Here is a 16,084-nt window from a genome sequence, read left to right on the forward strand (position 1 = left end):
TACTACTAAGTATGTTAAAGCAGTGTAGACATAAGCAAACAAATGTGTGTATTGCAAGATACCTGACCATTAAGTTTACAACAGTGATTCATCCTGAATTACAAAGTAATCAGTAGAAAAATATTGGACTTTAGCTCTCCCAGGAGTTCTTCATTAGATACACTCAGAATTCAAAAGGCATAGTCTTTTAAATATTTATTTATTTTTTAGAAAGAGGGAGAGAGAGCACACAAGGGTAGGGGCAGAGAGAGAGGGAGACAGGAGACGGAATCTCAAGCAGGCTCCACGCTGTCGGTGCAGAATGCAATGTGGGCCTCGAACTCGGCAAGATCATGACCTGAGCCAAAATCAAAAGTCTGATGCTTAACCAACTGAGCCACCCAGATGCACCAAAAGGCGTAGTCTTTTAAATGACAATTTAGTTGGAATTGTTACATACACAGTTTGGGGAAACAAATAAAAAATTTGAGAATACTTAAACCACTGAACAATAAACTTAAAAAAAGTCACTGCAGTGGAGGACATTGTCTAAGAGTGTGTAGAAAAGATGTCAAGAGGGCACCTGGGTGGCTCAGTCTGTTAAGCATCTGACTTCGGCTCAGACCATGATCTCACGGTCTGTGACTTCGAGCCCCACATCGGGTGTGCATGAGCCCTGCTTCGGGTGAGCCCTGCTTCTCTCTCTCTCTCTGTCTCTCTCTCTCTCTCAGAAATAAATAAAACATTAAATTTTTTTTTTAAAAAAGGGGGGGCGCCTGGGTGGCTCAATTGGTTGAGCATCCAGCTTTGGCTCAGGTCATGATCTCACGATTTGTGGGTTCGAGCTCGTCAGGCTCTGTGCTGACAGCTAGCTCAGAGCCTGGAGCCTGTTTCAGATTCTGTCTCCCTCTTTCTCTGACCCTCCCCTGCTCATGCTGTCTCTCTCTCTCTCTCTCTCTCAAAAATAAATAAAACATTAAAAATTGAAAAAAAAAAAAGAAAAATTAAGAGTATAAATGTCATAGAACCCAAGAGAAGGGAGAAGTTCTATTCAGGTAGGTGTAGTGAATGGTATCCAATCCACAAGACAGGACAAATAGGAAATAACTTTAATTTTAATTTATTTTATTTTTCTTTCATAGTTTATTGTCAAATTGGTTTCCCTAAAACACCCAGTGCTCATCCCAACAAGTGCCCTTCTCCATGTCCATCACCCCCTTCCCCTTCTCCCCCACCCCCATTAGCCCTCTATTCTAAGTATTCAAGAGTCTCTCATGGTTTGCCTCCCTCCCTCTCCCCAACTATTTTTCCCCTTCTCCTCCCCCATGGTCCTCTGTTAAGTTTCTCCTGATCTACTTATAAGTGAAAACATATGGTATCTGCCTTTCTCTGCCTGACTTATTTCGTTCAGCATAACACCCTCGAGTTCCAACCACGTTTCTACAAATGACCAGATTTCATTCTTTCTCGTTGCCATGTAGTATTCCATTGTATAGATGAACCACATCTTCTTGATCCATTCGTCCCTTGATGAACACTTAGGCTCTTTCCATGTTTTGGCTACTGTTGAGAGTGCTGCTATGAACATTGGAGTACATGTGCCCCTATGCATCAACATTTCTGTGTCCCTTGGGTAAATTCCTAGCAGAGCTATTGCTGAGTCATAGGGGAGTTCTATTGTTAATTTTTGAGGAACCTCCACACTGTTTTCCAGAAGGGCTGCACCAGTTTACATTCCCACCAACAGTTTAGGAGGGTGCTCATATCTCCACATCCTCGCCGGCATCTAGAGTCTCCTGATTTGTTCATTTTAGCCACTCTGACTGGTGTGAGGTGGTATCTCAGTGTGGTTTTGATGTGTATTTCCCTGATGATGAAGGACGCTGAGCATCGTTTCATGTGTCTGTTGGCCATCTGGATGTCCTCTTTGGAGAAGTGTCTGTTCACATCTTTTGCCCATTTCTTCACTGGGTTGTTTGTTTTTTGGGTGTGGAGTTTGGTGTGTTCCTTATAGATTTTGGATACTAGCCCTTTATCTGATATGTCATTTGCAACTATCTTTTCCCATTCCGTCAATTGCCTATTAGTTTCATGGATTGTTTCCTTTGCCGTGCAGAAGCTTTTTATCTTGATGAGGTCCCAATAGGTCATTTTTGCTCTTGATTCCCTTGCCTTGGGAGGTGTGTCAGGAGAGAACTTTTAAAAAGATGTTGGAATTGACAATTGGGAGGTCAGTGAACCTTACTGAATACAGATTCCTTGGAAGCGTGTAAGCCACATATCTGGAGGATTGAATAGGAATTTGGAAAATATAGTAGGTATAGACAACTCTTTCACGGATTGAGGATAAAGGAAATCAGAACTATAGTTTTGTATGAATGTAGTGTTAAGAGTTTTTTTTTAAGACACAGAAAATCTGAGCATGTTTTTTGAGGAAGAGGAAGTAGGGAGAGAAATTGAAGGGGGGAAAAAGGGAGGCTTATGGAGCAAAATCTCATATCAAAAGCATAGATAGAAACATGCTTTTGGAAAACTTCGTATGTCCTCTGAGGTAAGAGGAAAAAGTTGTGGAGTATAGGATGAAAAGGAGAATTCTAATGGAGTTCTAATCATGCCCTCTGCTTTTGCTATAATATATAAGGCTGATTATCTGAGAGAGAGGAAGATGGTGTGGAGTCGTGGCTGAAATCATAGTGAATGTTTTACATAGCCATTTTAGGAATAGGGTAAGTGAGCCAACTGGCTGAGGCTAGAAATCATAAATAATGCAGCAAATTAGTAAACAGAGTTACACAACTCTCTTGGCAGTCCAAGAGCAGATTGGAAAAAGCAGATGGTTAGCTTGACCCACATTTAGGGATTGGCAGGGGAGATACAGTGTATTATGGTCACAGAGAGGAAGGAATTGGGAGTGCAAGTACAAAAATAATTGAAACAACTGACCTCAAAAACCAAAGTCGACAAGGAAAAGATAAAAAATAAAATAAAATCAGCAAAGGAGCTAACAGATTAGGTGAGGGAAGAGGTAGAGAAGATTAGAAAGGAAAGATTTTAGCAGGGGAAATTCAAAGAGAGGAAGATGTGGAGGGATTAGAGACTGGTCACAGCATGAGATCTCTGAGGTAGGACCATTATGAGTGATAACAAGATCTGAGAGGAGACCATGCGAATGTGTAGTTGCAGGGAGGTGTCAAGGAATTTAAAAGGTAGTGTATTGGATGACTACCTCATCTGGACAATAAAGATAACCCAGAATGACAAGACTCAGAACAGAGACAAATGCCCATAACCCTGTACTCAAATCTTTAATCACTGTGAGAGTGTAACGTGAAGGTCAGCAAAAGACAGAGTTGAGTATGAAGAAAGAGTAATGTTTCAAGAGAATGTGAACTACAGAGGAGGAGCACAGGAGAACTAGTCTGAACACCCTGGGACATACAGGGAAATGTCAGCTCCATTTCTTGGTCTTCAAATAGGAATCACCTTCACTTAAAAGGAGTTGTGTGGTCCGGAGGAAGCTGGGTTTCCATTTTGACAAAGAGATCACAACATTGTTAGGGACATGTTAACAGGATAATAAAGTGTATTAGCAATTAGGATGGTACTTTAGAAGATAAAATGGGATCAGTAGGGGAATAAGCAAGCTAAGTTTTATGGGAAAGAGAGCAGATAAAAGAAAAGTGGCTAGAGGGACTCTCATAATAAAGGGACAGGGCATTGGGAAGTACACAAGGGATGCAGGGAGGTGAGAGAAGAAATGAGAAAGAAATTACAATGCTAATTTTTTTGCTGAATATTGTTTGTCAGAGGTAAAGCAAAAGAAACTGAGAGAAGGAAGGGATGTCAATACAATGAAAGCACTAATTATGCCTGAATATTGTCTAGGAGAGATGAAGCAAAATGGAGATGATCTAGAAGCACTATCTACTATTAGTGTATCGTCTCCTTTAAAGTTTTAAATTTCAGGGGCACCTGGGTGGCTCAGTCGGTTAAGCGTCAGACTTCGGCTCAGGTCATGATCTCAAATCGTGAGTTTGAGCCTCATTTTGGACTCTGTGCTAACAGCCTCGAGCCTGCTTCAAATTCTGTCTTTCCTTCTCTCTGCCCCTCCCCCCTCCCTGCTTCTCTCTCTCTCAATCTCAAAAAAAAATTTATAAATAACGAAATAAAAAATTTTTTAAAAGATTTAGATTTCAGGTTTAACAAAATGTTCTTGAGGCATCAAAATGTTCTGATGCCTAAAAACCATTTAGGCATCTTCTCCAACCCCAACGTTCCCCAAGTATTTATTTATCTTTCAGGATTGGAAATACATTGCATGCCTGATCTACAATGAGCATAATTCAATTCCAATATCCCAGTCTGCTTATTTGTTTGTTTGTTTATCTATGTATGTGTCTATTACTGATATATAATACACGTGCTATAAAACTCACCACTTTAAAGTATCTATTCATTGGTTTTTTAGAACATTCACAAGATTGTTCAATATTGCACGATATTGCAATAGTTATATATCAACACTATCTAATTCCAGAGTACTTTCATTTTTTTAAGTTTATTTATTTAAGTAATCTCTGTATCCAACATAGGGCTCAAACCCACAACTTTAGATCAAGGGTCACATTCTCTTCCGACTGAGCCAGCCAGGTGCCCCCCAGAATATCTTCATTTTAAAAAGAAGTTTTGTACCCGTTAAATTCACTCCCCATTTCCACTCTACCACAAACTCTTGGCAAACCCCAACTACTTTTAGTCTCTATGGATTTCCCTATTCTGGAAATTTTGTATAAATAGAATCATATAATATTTAACCTATTGTGTCTGGTGTCTTTCACTTAGCATAATGTTTTCAAGGTTCATCCATGTTGCAGCATGTATCAGAACTTCATTCCTTTTTATGACTAAATAATGTTCCATTGTATGGATATACCACATTTTTGTTTATCCATTTATTCAATGGATAGACATTTGCCTTGTTCCATTTTTTAGCTATCATAAGTAGTGCTGCTATAAATGCTGAGGTACAAGTTTTTATGTGGACATATATTTTCAGTCGTCTTGATTATATACCTAGGAGTGGAACTGCTGAATCATACAATAACTATAACTTTTTGTGAAACTGCTAAACTGTTTTCAAAAGTAGCTGCACCATTTTACATTCCCACTAGCAGTATATGAGGGTTCTAATTTCTCCACTTTTTCACCAACACCTGCTATTTTCATTTTTTTTTATTATAGCCAGCCCAGTGCCTATAAAGTGGTATGTCATTTTGTCAATTCACCTAATGACTAATTTTGAGTATATTTGTAGGTGCTGATTCTTCTTTTGTATATCATCTTTGGAGAGATGCCCATTCAAATTATTTTTCCATGTTTTAGTTGGGTTATTTGATTTTTTATTATTGATTACAAGAGTACTTTATATATTCTGGATAGTAGACCTTAATCAGTAAATGATTTGCAAATATTTTTCCCATTTTGTGGCAAATATTTCCTTGATAATGTCCTTTGAATAACAAAGGTTTTAATTTTGATGAAGTCCAATTTATCTTTTACTTTGGTTGCTTGTGTTTTAGGTGCCATATAGAGGAATCTAGTATATTTATAAATAGCTGTGCTTTTCACTCTCAAAAGTGTCCTGGTATACAACAAATTATATGGATAATCTACAAATGACAACCTCAAGGCTAGGTCATTAGAAGTCCCTGGGCAGGTGGTTGAGTAAATACTGACTTATTTTATGCTTACCTCAACATATCCAGTGCCATCATTTGGCTTCTCCTAAAGGAAATCTGCCAGCAATTGTAGTTGCCATTTTGTATACTCACCCAACTAATTTATGTTGGGCACCTAATATATGTCAGCTACCTTTTCAAAGGGGGAAAATAGCAACAAGAAATTACAAAGAGAAAACTTTCAAAATGTGCTTTTCTTGGGGCACCTGGGTGGCTCAGTTAGTTAAGCGTTCAGGTCATGTTCTCGCAGTTCTTGAGTTCAAGTCCCGCATTGGGCTCTGTGCTGACAGCTCAGAGCCTGGAGCCTGCTTCAGATTCTGTCTCCCTGTCTCTCTGCCCCTCCCCCACTGGTGCTCTGTCTCTGTCTGTCTCTCTCTGTGTCTCTCTCTCTCTTTCAAAATTAAATAAAAAATATTTTTAAGAAAATGCTTTTCTTGGGGGGGTCTGGGTAGCTTAGTTGGTTGAGTGTCCGACTTCGGCTCTGGTCATCATCTCACAATTTGTGAGTCTGAGCCCCGCATCAGGCTCTGTGCTGACAGCTGGTCTGGAGCCTGCCTTGGATTGTGTGTCTCCCTCTCTCTCTGTCCCTCTCCCACTTGAATTGTGTCTCTCTCTCCTTCTCTCAAAAATAAACATTAGCAAATTTAAAAAAATGCTTTTCTTTTTTTTTGTAAAAGCAATATAAACAATTATAAATATTGAAGAGATAAAAAGGCTTGTAATCTCATTGTTCAAATACAATAGTTTAATTTTTATTTATTCCCTTATAATCTTTGTTCATAACCACACATATTTTAACATGGTTCAGTTATAAAGGATTTTATATTTTGCTTTTGCTTTTTTAAGGCTGAATATTTTATCATAAATATATAAGAAATTTTTTTATTTTGATCTCAGCAAGTGTAAGGGAGAGGAAGCAGACAAAAGGAGAAAATGTGTAAGTCAATAAGATATTATTAAGATGAGCAAGTACAGACTATAAATGGATTTGTGCTCTGGTCTGTGAATGCCTGTAGGTTGGAAAATTGAGTTGAAGAGTATATAATTCTATTCCATATTATTAACATTTTTCTTTTTCTTCCTGATCTATGACTCTGGCTCTACTGATTACCATAATCATATTATATGGCTAATTTAATTTTGAGTTACTGTTCATACTGGTCAGTTAAATATTTGCATCTAGATAATGTTCTATCTTCTAAATTTATAGCTAAACAAGAAATTTTATATATAAACTAATTTTTATTAGAAGTTATTTCAAGAATAAGGTGTCCCAAAAAAGTTAATAATGGATTTGTATTCATAAGCACAGTAACTGATGTGACTTTTCATGAGTATGTTTTATAATATTGTATATAGTTTTTCCTCATATATGATAATTCAGTAAGAATACTATTTATCAACCACGTAGAGTTTTGTCCTTTTACTGGGTAAATTCTATTTCTTGATTTAGACAAATAATCTTAGATTATAAATTTTACAGCAAATTCTTTAGATCTTAATATTATGTTATCTTTTATGATTATTGTTCCAATATATTTCATTTGTAAGTAGATAATTGTCCATCATGAATTTTCACATTCACATATTTCTAATTTATAAATAAGGTTTTGGTGGGATGCCTTCTATGCTATTTATATAGGATGAAATATCCCTAAATTAAAGCACTTAAGGGGCACCTGGGTGGCTAAGTCAGTTAAGCGTCTGACTCTTGATTTCAGCTCAGGTCATGATCTCAACAGTTTGTTAGTTCAAGAGCTGCCTCAGGCTCTGCATTGGTAGTGCAGAGCCTGCCTGGGATTCTATCTCTCCCTCTTTATCAGCCCCTCCCCAGTTCACTTGCATGCTGTGTGTCTCTCTCTCAAAATGAATAAGTAAACTTTAAAAAATGAAAGCACTAAATTCTCTTAAGTTACCTATCCACAGGTAAACAGTTTACTTGTCTAAAGTGCTTGCGGTTGAAGTCAACAGTTTATGTAATATTTAGTAACATAGCCCTGCTTTCAGTCCTTACTCTGGCTTGACCTATCCCATTCCTTGGGTTTTGGCTCATTTTTAGAACCAAGCTGGTAATAACATTAAATTTTGTTTCTTCACCTTGATAGATTAACTTTGTGATTAATTTGGCTTATCATGGTGCTTCCTGTGGCTCCCATCAGGAAATTTCTGGCAGGGAAAAATTGACAAGCTGACCAAAAACTAGCATCTAATTCCTCTCAGCCCCATTTTTATTGATTCCCCACAGACACCTCCTCCCCTCTTCCTGGAATCTGCTCTAGATCCTATCATCCAGAACCTTCTTTCTCTGGCTACTGTAGGTTTGTGGCTGCCCAGTCCTCCCCCTCACTGTGTAAACCTTCCTGTCCCGCTGCTCATTCCTTCAGGGTCACACTCTCCCCATCTTGCAAGGTGAAACTGTATTAAAGGACTGTGCCAGAAGAGATCGCCAGGATTCTCTTTCCCCACCCAGGTAAGAGCATGTTAACCTTGACTTCCTGAAGTCTCTTTACTTATGTTATGCAAACCAGAAGAATGACTCTAATCATGAGATTCTAAAGCCAGAAATGAGGGGAAAAGAGTATGAGAGCAAACTACAGAGTCATTTTGGGCCCTCTTCACTCCTTGCCAATTACACCTTCCTATTAGGAGACGGTAGTTTTCCCCTGTCCTCTCAGGTACATGTGCCTAAATGCTAGCAATGTTATAAACAGGAACTGATGTTTCTATGGTCATTAGTAATGAAACGACTGTGAATACAAATTTTGTGTGCCATGTGATACGGCTTTGCTGAGGTATGTGAGTAACCAAATAAATGAAACCACATAAATGAAAATGACTCTCATGTGGAGACAGTAGGGTTATATTTTTGTTTCCTTGAGTTTTAAAAAGTCATGTTTCAAACTAATATTTAATGATGTTAATAATATTGTAAAATAAATATGACTATGTGTAAAAGGAAAACTTTTAAAAGTGCTATTAATTTGGTATATTTTGTACAATTCTGAATATATATGGTACTATGATGATATGAAAAAAATATCAAAGATCCAGGAGGCCTGGTATTAACTTAATTTTTTTAAGTTTATTTATTTATTTTGAGAGAGAAAGAGAGCACAAGAGCCTGAGCAGGAGAATAGCAGAGAGAAAAGGAGAGAGAGAATCCCAAGCAAGCTCCATGCTACTGCCAGCACAAACTGTGAGCCAAAATTAAGAATTGGAGCCAAGGGGTGCCTGGGTGGCTCAATCTGTTAAGAGTCTGACTTCTGCTCAGGTCATGATATCATGGTTTGTGAGTTCAAGCCCCCTATTAGACTCTGTGCTGATAGCTCAGCCTGGAGCCTGCTTCGGATTCTTTGTCTCCCTCTCTCTCTGCCCCTCCCTCATTCATGCTCTGTCTCTCTCTCTCACACACAAGAATAAATAAACATTAAAAAAAAAAAGGGGTTGGAGCCAAAATCAAGAATTGGACACTTAACTAACTGATCCACCCAAATGCCACAGAAGGCCTAGTTTTAAAATCTTATTTTTAGAGGCACCTGGGTAGCTCATTCAGTTAAGTGTCCAACTCTCTGTTTTGGTTCAGGTCATGATCTCATGGTGGGATCAAGCCCTGAGTCTGGCCCCATGCTGTCAGAATGGAGCCTGCTTGGGATTCTCTCTCTTTTTCTCTTTCTCTCTTTCTCTCTGCCCCTTACCCCACTCACATTTGTGTGCTCTCTCTCAAAATAAATAAATAAACTTAAAACATAAAATAAAATAAAATTTTACTTCTGGAATCTTGTTCCAAACATGGACAAATCACCTAGCTATTCTAGGCTTTGGTTTCTACTTTTTCCAAATAATAGCTATTCTATATACCTTGAAGGGGTTTTTGTAAAAATAACAGAATATTTGAATTTTAAAACTAGAAGATATCTTAGAGACCATCTAATATACATGCTCATTTCCCAGAGGGAGAAATTAATGCCCAAAGAGATTAAATGGCTTGCTTATAAAATATATGGCAGCAACGGTGGAACAAAACCTTAAAATTTATGCACATGTAAAACACGGTATTTCTTAATCTGATCAGAGAATGAGGAATTGGAAGGGACTTTCGGTGTCCTAGTCAAGTATGAGCATAATTGCAGTTGTTTCTTGTGTAAAATGTTATTTAATGCATAGTTGCAAATCTACATTTGCTCAATATTCCTGCTTAGAAGCACCAGCCCTGAGTTTAACTGCTTCTTTCAAGGTTAGATGGTTTACTATTATTCACTTGCCATCATTGATCAAGATCTATGCTAGGTCATAAATAGCATTTCTTGGCTGAATATTTATAGTAGTAGTTTGCCTACTGAAGAAAATCCTACCTGTGGCCAAAAGTTCTTAATGGAAATTTAGGGCTAAAAGCTGTCACATATTACAGCAAGCTCAGCATTACATTGACAATTAATGCCTGATAGACCAAAAATAGAAAGCTGTATCACAAAGAGCCTGCAGATCTTTTGTTAAAGTGGGATATCAGTGTTGTTTCAGGCTTCCGATCATATTGAACTTGACAGAGTGGAAGCTGTGCCCGACGCATGAGTTTTGTGACATGAGCTTGCTACATGGACACTCCAGTCTGCTCATTTCCTGGTTTCATCAACACTGAGCAACCTGACATGACTGAGTGGACCACTAATAACAAACTTCCAGAGCTGTATTTTCCAAAGTCTGCTCCAAAGAAACTCTAATTCTCCAAGATACTAGCATGCATTCATTTAAAACAAGTATTCTATGCCATTGCCAAGTAAGCTTTGGAAACATTGCATGAAATGCAGCATAGAAATATATATGATGACATTCTAGAAGATGGCTATATTAACACATAGTATTTCTAAAGTTTCTTTAAGAATGTGTATTGAGGAATGCCTGGGTGGCTCAGTCAGTTGAGCATCTGGCTCTTTGTTTAATGTTTTTTTTTTCTTCTAGGAGAGAGAGAGAGAGAGAGAGAGACAGCGTGAGCGGGACAGGGTCAGAGAGAGGAGTCACAGACTCCAAAACAGTCTCCAGGCTCTGAGCTGACAGCACAGAGCCCGATGCGGGGCTCGAACCCACGAACCGTGAGATCATGACCTAAGCGAAAGTCGCATGCTTAACCGACTAAGCCACCCAGGCGCCCCGAGCATCTGGCTCTTTGTTTCTGCTTAGGTCTTGATCTCATGGATAGTGGGATCAAGCCCCACATTGGGCTCTGCACTGACAGCACGGAGCCGACTTGGGATATTCTCTCTCTCTCTCTGCTTCTCCCCTGCTCATGCTCTCTGTCTCTCAAAATAAAAATTTTTTTAAAAAAGAATGCCTGTTTAAAAGGATACCTATGAAACTCTTGAGGAGAACAACGTAGAGCAGTGCCCTGAGTTCCATGAGTGTGTTAGCCTCCACTGTTTACATAATGCTGTTCATACATCATTGAATTTTATAATCTTAGGGGTAGAGGCCATCCTTTTTTTTTTTTTTTTTTTGAGACAGAGAGAGACAGAGCATGAGTTGGAGAGGGGCACAGAGAGAGGGAGACACAGAATCTGAAACAGGCTCCAGGCTCTGAGCTGCCAGCACAGAACCTGATGCGGGGCTCAAGCCCGCAAACCGTGTGATCATGACTTGAACCAAAGTCGGACGCTTAACCGACTGAGCCACCCAGGCGCCCCCATCCTTTTTTTTTTTTTTAAGAGAGAGAAAGAACACAAGAATGGGTGGGGCAGAGAGAGAGAGAGAAAGAGAGAGAGAGAAAGAGTCCGAAGTGGGTTCTATCCTGACAGCAGAGAGCCCAATGTGGGGTTCAAACTCACAAACTGTGAGATCATGACCTGAGACAAACTCAGATGCCTAACTGACTGAGCCACCCAGGAGCCCTAGTAGAGGCAATCTTAAAGGTAATCTATCATTTTTAATTTTCCTAATGTATGCTAGTTGGAACCTAGGGTATCAGATGTGTTTGAACAGTACATTAAAGCAAGATATCACATGGCCTGTCAAATGGGTAAGTACTGGTTTATTTCATAATTTTTTACCTACATCATACATACATCATTAAATACCTAAATTTCTAAAAGTGCGTCATTTATTGGAGAAGTGATTCACTTATAAAAGCCAAGAAGATATAATATAATGCATTATAGCGATGAGTATTTAAAAAAATAGAAAATATATACGGTTCTGCATTCCTTCAACAAATACCAGATGAGAGGTTTCTTTGTGCCAGACAGTGACACCAACTGAGTTAACAACTGGAATAAGTTGAGAAAGAGAAATAAGGTAAATGTCTGATAATGCTAACTATCATTTGACAATGGGCAGCATGCAAGTTATTTCTATTGTATCTTGTATCTTCAGCACACCTCAAAAAGGGAGACCTTATTCTTATTTTAAAGGGAGGAAAGTGAGCTTCAAAGATATAAAGAGATGAAGTGGTTTTCCCTAGGTTATGCCTACTAAGTGGTCGAATTAGGATTTGAGCCCAAGTCACCTACCTACTTCCAAAGTTATGTTCTTTCTGCTAATTATAATCAGCTTCTTCTTTATTGTGACTCAAAACTCTCAACATGAGACTGAACAAAGTAAAATAGAAGTTGAAAAGTGAAACACATTTCTGTTTGGTTAAAAGCAAACTTGTTGTTTTTCGGTGTTCTGTATTTGTTATTTTCTCATTTTCTCTTTCACTGTGTCAGCTGTCAGCTCCATATGGAAAAGTTCTGAACTAGATCTCTGGTTCTGACCCCTCTTCGAAGCTGTAGTCCTACATTACTTCTTGAATGCTCTACTCAAATGTGACATGTTTACAATTGAATGCATTATTTACCCTTCCAAACTGATTCCTCCCTCTAAGTTAATTCTTTTAGTCATTAAGCCTCTAAATTCCAAATCATCTTTTAATCCTCTGTAAAACTAGTAGTTGGACTCAATGATACATAATAATCCCTTACAGCTGTAAAATTCTAGTGTTGTTATTTTTGTACCACATACTCGTTTAAAATGAATTACTTTCTCTGCTTTGGGCCTGCTCAAATTATTTTCCAGAATTTTTTTCCGTACATTTTACTCATTCATTCTTATTCATCCCTCAAAGTCCATAAAAAAATTTTTTTTAGGGGCGCCTGGGTGGCTCAGTCGATTGAGTATCCTACTTCGGCTCAGATCATGATCTCACCGCTTATGAGTTCCAGCCTGGGCTCGGACTCTGTGCTGACAGCTCAGAGCCTGGAGCCTGCTTCAGATTCTGTGTCTCCCTCACTCTCTGCCTCTCCCCCACTCATACTCTGTCTCTCTCTGCCTCTCAGAAATGAGTAAATGTTAAAAAATATTTTTCAAAAAATTTAACTTTATTTATTTGGAGACAGAAGGGTGCAGGGCAGAGAGAGAGGGAGAGACAGAATCCTAAGCGTGCTCCACACTATCCTCACAAACCATGAGATCTTGACTGAGCCACCCAGGTGCTCCAAAGGCCATTTTAAATATCATCTTTTTCTTTAAACCCTTCATGAGCCTCCTAACTGAACTTCATAGTACCTGTTCTCTCCTTTAGGATCTATAATACTTTTGTACCTTTCTCAGTAATTTACAGTATCCAATGTGTGTGTGTGTGTGTGTGTGTGTGTATCAAGTGGACATAAAAGGATACTTGGCAAGGGATAGAGCCTGAGCAGAGTGGTGAAGGCTTATGGACTGGGCGCTAGCACAGGGTTTAGGAGTAGGGGTAAGGAAAAGAGAAAGTAGGGGCTTTCAATGACTAACTTCAGGGTTTCAGAACCATAGTGGGGAAGGGTAGTATCCTCCAAAGGGAGAAATGGCAGCTATGGGTGACTGCTTAAATGTAGAGGAGGTATTCAAACAAATAAATATCTCAAAGATAATAGGATCCAGGTCTGTCTCTGGAGTTACAAATGTGAGAAAAAACTAGAATAAACTGTGATGCTGGATTGGAGGTATTACTGTGAACATATGGTTTTTCAAAATATATTGTTAGACAAAGAAATATAGCTATAAATGTACGTGAGTATACATATATAGATACATATACAGATGCACTGTATGAATGCATAAATATTCCCTAGCTCCATCCACAAAGACAGCCTGAGCAGTAATACCCCAATAGAAGTGAGCACACCTAGTGCTTCTAAATACCACTAAAGGAGCCAGGGCTCCTCAATAAATGGCTGTATCCAGAGTTGGGGCAAAAAGAGCCTAGAACAGTTCACTGTGCCAGAAAATAAGGGAGTGCTCAAAGAATGATCAGTGCAGAATAGTAAAATATTAATGCAGAATATGGATGGTAGGTATATGGTATATAAAACTCCTTGAAATTTTCTGTATTTTAAAGATATTTTACAATAAAATATTGCAAAAGAATTTAAAATACACAAAGACATAGAAACCAGCATGAATGTGGCTCCCCCTGACCAAACTTGGGACAACTTGAACATCAAAATAAATAATGATAGAAACAAATTATAACCCATTTAATAGGAAACTGTAAATTTATACTGATAAAAATAAATTAGAATTTTGACGAGAAAATACATACTTTCAAAGAATCTCTCCCACAAAATACTTATGAATTGCAAAGAGGAAAAAATAACTTTCTAGTAGAGAAACCTGGCAGACACTGCTTTAATTAAAATAAATATCAATAATGAGACTAATTAAAATATGCCACTTGATAGGATGCAATTGTTTCCAAACTCAAACTTGTCTGTGCACCTGATGTGCAGTAAGCCAATGTCTTGGACACCAGTCATTTTTGTGTGTGTGTGTTTTTTTAATTTAAGTAATCTCTACACCCAATGTGGGGCTCAAACTTCCGACACCAAGATCAAGAGCCCCATGCTCTTCCAACTGAGCCAGCCTGGCGGCACTAAACCAGTTTTGAAGCAAAGAAAGCTTTACTATCAGAAGGCAGCCCAAGGAGAAAGCAGAGGATTAATCCCAATGTTGCTGTGTCCTTGAGCCTAGAGACAGCTTATATATGTTTGGGGAAGCAGGTGAATACATGAGAAGAGGATGAGGGATTTCTTGGCACCTTGAAGGGAGGGGAGCTTGAAACAATCTGGAGGAATGCATTCTTCTGGACATCGAGGTACCATTTGGGACCTGGTAAGATTAGGTATGTCAGATAGTTTCAGGACAAATGTTATTGTCGAGTCCCCATTAGGTTTCTATAGTCAGTGGGTAGATAGGGAGTAGGAGTGGAAAAGCCAAAATGAATGATTGATAAGAGATGCATAAAACATAAGTAGGGAACAAAACAGTATGTGCAGCTAAGTTAATAATGCAACTAATACAACTACAGTTCTGCTTATGCGTTCAAAAGAGGTTGAGGAACCAAGCATCCAGCCACACAATGAGAACACAGCGTTACTTCTGTGACAGTCCTGTCAAAGATACTTACCCTGATTCTAATCATAAATAAACATCAGAGAGATGCAAAGTGAAAGCCAATGTGTAAAATCATTGGCCAGGAATCTTCAAAAGTGTCAAGGACATGAAAGTCAAGGAAAAACTGAGGAAGTTTCCAGAGTGAAGGCAACTAAAGATATGTGACAAGTATACACAGTGCTTGATTCTGAACTGAATACTTTTACCGTAAAGAAAATTACTGGGATAATTGGCCAAGCATAATGTATCACATAAGTGTTTTGATTTTGATAGTAATTATGTACTTGAGGGTGCTTATTAGTAAGACATACACACTGAAGTATTTAGTATTTAGCATCATGTCAGAAACTTAAACCCCAAATGGTTCAGAAAAAAATATTCTTTGTCTTATACCTGCAACATTATTATAAGCTTGAAACTTGTTTCAAAATAAAACCTGAAAATTATTTTCAAAACGCTGAGTATACTGGAAAAACGCACTTGACTTGGAGCCAAGTGGCTATGAGTACCGATTCTGCCACTGACTCAGGGTGTGACCTTGAGTAAGGCGTTTTGTCAGGCCCCAGAGTCTCAGACTATAAAAGACTACAAGAGACTACAAGGCTCTTTAGGGTCCCTTCAACGTCTAATATAACACCAACCACACCCACAACACCCCCTGCCTGAATCTCTGCAGGCTCCACTTGTGTCTTAGCCTTCTGATGCCCCAGTGCCGCCCCTAGGGATTCTGGCTGGAGACAACAACGGACAAAAATAGTTGTGGCCAAAATCTCCCGACTGCAAAGCCACTGCCCTGGCCTCAACTTGGGTAGCACCCACCCTGCCTCCCCATCGCTCTCTCGGCGATGAAGGAGTCATGCCTGCCAAAGTGGGCGCTCGATGGCTCGGCAGTCGGCTGACGGAGCCCAGGATCGGCGGCACGGCGCAGGGCGCGCTCCCAATCGCTGGCTCCGGCCGCGCTCGCGGCT

Source organism: Crocuta crocuta, unplaced genomic scaffold (assembly GCF_008692635.1).
Source record: "Crocuta crocuta isolate KB4526 unplaced genomic scaffold, BGI_CrCroc_1.0 scaffold116, whole genome shotgun sequence".
NCBI classification, from domain to species: Eukaryota; Metazoa; Chordata; class Mammalia; order Carnivora; family Hyaenidae; genus Crocuta; species Crocuta crocuta.